The sequence below is a fragment of the Benincasa hispida genome, unplaced genomic scaffold (genome assembly GCF_009727055.1).
Source record: "Benincasa hispida cultivar B227 unplaced genomic scaffold, ASM972705v1 Contig318, whole genome shotgun sequence".
NCBI lineage: Eukaryota > Viridiplantae > Streptophyta > Magnoliopsida > Cucurbitales > Cucurbitaceae > Benincasa > Benincasa hispida.
Genome location: NW_024064796.1, coordinates 706185 through 711600, shown reverse-complemented (window position 1 = coordinate 711600; position 5416 = coordinate 706185). Strand labels below are relative to the sequence as shown.

Genomic DNA, 5416 nt, shown 5'->3' with positions numbered 1-5416 from the left:
TAAAATCATGCTTGTCCTCAAGCATGCGTTATACTTAAGAAATTCTACTCACCTTCGTGCTTTCCTTTGCGATGACCAGCTTTCTAGAATATAATTTGCACACACCTTTGACCATCACCGCAATGCTCTTCTCCACTTTGGCTTCTTCTTCAAAAAGATATTTTCTAAGTTAAATCTGGCAAGCCTTTGCTAAAAAACTTATATTCATTCACCGCAACTTTGTGTTTAGCTTTTGAGAATGCGTTCATTCAAAAATACTTCAAAACTTTGCGATGGCTTATTCAAATGCGGCATTGAACCTGGTTACGCCCTTCGTTTTGACTTACCCCCACGTGTGTCATGCGGGCATCCAACTTCGGTTGCGTTCCATATTCAATTTCAACTCTTGTCTCTTTTGATTTGGCTTGCGTCGGACAAAGGAGTTGCGCTAATGTGTTAATCCTGGTGACTTGCCTTCGTTTTGGCTTGCCCCCACGTGTGTCATGCGAGCATCCAACTACGAACAAGTGCCTTTCACAACTTAACTCTTTCAACATGGGTTTCCCCATTGCGTTGACAATGGAGTTATTATTCTCAAAATCTCATTTAAACTTTTTTTTTCTCAAATGATCGCAATGTAATGAACGTAATTCTCCGAGACCGCTGCCACCCCCAAACTTAGATGTTGGCAGCGTTCTCACCGAAAAGCTAAAGACAGAATTACAAGAATGCGATAATAAATATTTGAACAAAGGTTTGCATAAAATAAAACTTAAGACTTTCAAAATTTAAAGAAGCTAATGAAAGTAAAGAATGCCTTGCGTTGATTAGTTAGAAAATATGGTGAACTATATGTACCACCATAGAAACATCGCAAAACAACGCAATCGGAAAAAAGAGAATTTCAAAAGGATAAGGCATACGAGATAACAAGAAAAGACCTTAGGCGGAACAACGCATGCGCTCATGTGTTGGAATCCACATGATTGAAGCCATGCATTGAAAGGTGAAAGGAATTCTTCCGTTGAACTATGAACTGGGGAGACTTATTGTTGCACCTACAAGAGCAAACGTACTACAACCACGGAAGCAACCATATATCCAAAATAACAATAAAAATAAAAATAACCTATACTAAGAAAGCAAAGTAAAGAAAGAGCAGAAGACGTCCGTCGAAAAATAAGAGTGTTGTCACTGCAAGGAGTCTTCCATGCAGGAGATGGTTCTCGACTGCTTGGTTCAAGTTGCCCTAACCATTGGAACTTCCGAAAATTGTTGGGCGCATGTGGCCCCATGAGCTTAGAACTGCCTTCAGCTCGTTTGCGACTGATTGCCTTTCTACCTTGGGGTCAACATTGGTTTTCAGNCGCATGTGGCCCCATGAGCTTAGAACTGCCTTCAGCTCGTTTGCGACTGATTGCCTTTCTACCTTGGGGTCAACATTGGTTTTCAGCGCATCGCCTATACTTCAATATTGTTTGCAACCTGGTCGCACAAGCTGCAATACTCCCAAGATAAAAAGTTTGCTCGCAGAGACACAAAACTTAACAAACATTTAGCTGCCAAGTCTCCGACAACGACACCAAAAACTTGATGGTGGTAAATTGGAAGTCAAATTTACTCAAAAACAAAAATCCCATGGATGCGATATGCAATGCATGCTTCTAAGATATGCGTTGATAGTCATGTGTCGATGGTCATGCGTTGGACTGATAATGTGTTAATGAATGTATGCGATGACCATGCATCCTGTTACAAGTTTTCTTGCGTTCACGCCAAGTATAACATGGACGCAAGTTGCTCGGGTAATCCGAGGTCGAACACAGGGACTTGTAGCTATATGTTGCAGTGATGTGCATGCGGCGGGTTAAATAAAAGAATGGAGAGGATGTTGCTAAGTTAATCCTACTCCTACTCCTATCTAACAGACAACACAATGAGAATATGCATGAAAGGTAGAGATTTGACAAACCTTGACATGAAATAAATGTGTGGGAAAATAGATAAAATGCGGAGATGGTTTCTGACACGTATAATTTATATCTTTAACTTTAGGTCTTTATCTTTAAGCATGTGGACAAATATGAATATGAATGAATGAACAAGTATATGCATTAAAGACAATTTTTATGCGATACTACGCTCTAAATATGCGTTGTTAATGAGATGCTCATAGTATGCGATGTAGTAGTGTGTGTCACAAGTTTCCTTGCGCTGAATCCAAGTATAATTCCAACACAAGTTTCTCAGAATAATCTGAGTTCGAACACAGGGATTGTTTTCGTTAATGCAATACTATTGTGATACATGTGATCGGTTTTTATCAATGAATAAAGAATGTTTGTTTATATAGGAATATAAATTGCGTTGATAAAATAAACCTAAGCTAATATGATACATGATACAAGAAACATGATACAAGAAACATGATACATGATACCGAGGTCGAGAACTAACTGTGAAGTTGTACAAAGAATCAGTGTATGCGATGGCAAGGCTTTATAAGTGAGGCAGAAAGAGAAGAGGAAATAGTAAAAACATCGCAAGTTTGTCAATTGAGTACAAGATGCAACTAAGGTTCTGCTTTCCCTTGGCGTACACCTCTTAGTGATCGACTGTGTTCCCATATCTCTATGGTGAATTAGGGATGAACGTGATGAATGCAAGGTTGTTTCCATCTCTGGAAATACATTTTGCTTTAATTAACGCATTCTTCCAACCCTCTCTCGATAGGCAGAATAGCATCTTCACTTCTGCTCTCACAGGTGAAGATGTTGTCGAACATGCTTTAGCTAAACTTAATTATTTCCTTAACACAAGTTAACTGATAATGGGCAAAAATGCATGTTATCATAGTTCTAAGTTCTTAAACAATGTTGGATTCCATTGATAGAATGTGTTAAATTGTGTCTATTAAGCATAAATTCTATAATATTGCGGTCGCATGCGTCCAACGCATTAGACAGTTGATCTTTATATTTTTGTGCAAAATATGCATTAACGCAATGCAAGATTGAGATCATAGGAATACATTGGTCGAGCGTAACTTCACCGCAAGATTTTGCATTGATCGTGCTCGCAAACATTCGCCCAAGAAGAATCACCGCAACTTGGTCAGTGCAACATGATGGACGCATCTGGGTGAAAGGATAATTAAGATCGATGGGACAGAAAGCTGACAGCAGTCGGATCAAAATTAAGTTGACAGTCGATAACGGTCACAAAGTACTTTCAGCTTTATCGGTGACAATTATCTGGTGCATCAGTCAAGAATTAAAGTTGTCCCATCTGTACAATCGGGAGAGATAAGCCACCTTTCACCTTTGATGCCCTATAAATACCAAGTGCATTCTTCAGAGAAAGGGGTTAAGCAGTTGATTACTTCATCACTTTACAAGTTCACGCCTCTATCCATAGTTTTCTTCATTTTAAAAGGCGGACGCGAGGGAGAAGGTGTACTGATAGATCGTTCCGGCAAGCTTGGGAAAGCACCGGAAGCTCCAAGAAAGAGAGAGGGCCGACGCCTACAGAAGTGGGAACATTTGTAGATTAGAATAGAGATTCAGTGTAAAAAAGCCTCGGGCAACAAGGAATTGCTACCAGGCTCTCTATCTTTACTTTCAATTGTCCTTTTGTACTCAAGTCAATTATAAGAATGGAATATCTTTCTCTATATTTGTTCACTCTCTGTTATTCATGCATGAGTAGCTAAATTAGTTGAATAGGTTGAGAAGTAGTTAGCTAGCAGAACAAGGGAATCTTCAACTTTGTGATTATCTTGTTTATGTATGCTTCATTCCTCTATTAGAGATACTCGGGAGGGTAGTCTAAAGGCAGAATCTAGACTTGGAAAGGTCAGGTCAGAATCTAGGTTTGGAAGAACCAGATTAGAACGCATGAACGGGAGATAGGTGCTTAGGAATGAACACTATTTGTTATTAACTCATTGCATGCATCTTAGCAATAAGGTATGATTGTATGCGGTCACCTTGCTTTCATGCATTTTGCATCAACGGATAGGACAAGAGTAGAGACTTAGGGATAAGCTCTATGGACATTTTGCATTCAACACATGCGTCCTAGACTTAGGAGCATCGCATTTACATTGAGAAATGGCTTGCTGTGCATGGTTGTAACATGATCGCAAGGTTTGATGCATTCCCGAGTAACGCTAGCTAAAAGACCTTCTCAACCCGTTCACTGCATACTCATTGCATCTATCAACGCAACTATCTTTCTCAAATCCGTCGCCTTTATTTAATTCTTTTCATCAACGCAACAACACACCCAAAACTTATTATTTATTTGGTTACCACAAAGTTTTCATAAATATTACCAACGTAACTATTTTCACAAGTCTCTATGTTCGACCCTGGACATACTAGGAAACTTAGGGGAATTTACACTTGAATTATGCTGGGGAAACTTGAGTGCACAACGCAATCCATCAGCACATATCTTCCATATTTCCAATTCATAAAATTAAGCATCAAGTTTTTGGCACCATTGCCGGGGACTTCAACAAAATAGTTGTTAACGGTGATTTTTTTTTATTTCTTTGCAGAACTCTCAATTTCTAGCGAACTACGACCCGGAGATTGAGAGAACATTTCGAAGGAGATTAAGAGATCGCCAACAACCATAATCCAGTAAAGAATAGATGGTAGAGCAGCCTGGAAATTGAGCACCAAACAACAACAACAATGTCATGCAAATCCGATTCTGTTGGCAAACAATCGCAATAGGCCCCTTAGGGAGTATGCATCGCCAAACCTCTATGATTTCTCTCCGGGAATCATGAGGCCTGCTTTAGACGGAAGTAGATTTGAAATGAAACTGGTGATACTACAGATGATCCCTACAGGTCAATTCGGAGGAATGCGTGGCGAGGATCCGCACGCCCACCTCCGAAGTTTTATTGAAATCTGCAATACTTTTGTGTTCCCGAATATCTCTACTGAAGAAGTCCGACTAACGTTGTTCCCATTTTCTCTCTTTGATCAGGCTAGGAAATGGGCTTATTCGCTCGAACGAGGAGAGATTACTTCTTGGGAGTAGGTGGTGGAGAAGTTTATGAAAAAGTATTTTCCACCTACCGAGAACGCAAGACGAAGAAAGCTTATTACTAATTTTGAACAAGATATGGACGAATCGCTCAACGATGCTTGGGCGAGATTTAAAGGTTGGTCTGAGATTGTCCGCATAATGGGTTGTCAGACTGCCTTCAAATGGAAATTTTCTATCACAGTTTGAATCCTGCTTCGCAGACCACTGACAATGCGGCAGTAGCTGGTGGTCTGCTTGACAAAACTTACAATGAGGTGAAGAATATCTTGGACTGCATCTCCAAGAATCATGAAGGTGTGCGAATAATAGTGCTATTGGAGGGAGAGTGACCATAGTTTAAGATTCAAAGATTCTGACACAAATAATGGTG

The 5416-nt window shown here is 39.8% G+C and overlaps 1 non-coding gene across 1 annotated transcript; it reads right to left on the bottom strand.

Annotated features, from left to right (window-relative positions):
- Window positions 1-5085: 5085 nt before the first annotated feature.
- Window positions 5086-5191, bottom strand: LOC120069346. The gene has a single exon (XR_005479515.1). It is a non-coding gene; the product is annotated as a small nucleolar RNA R71 (small nucleolar RNA).
- Window positions 5192-5416: the final 225 nt, after the last annotated feature.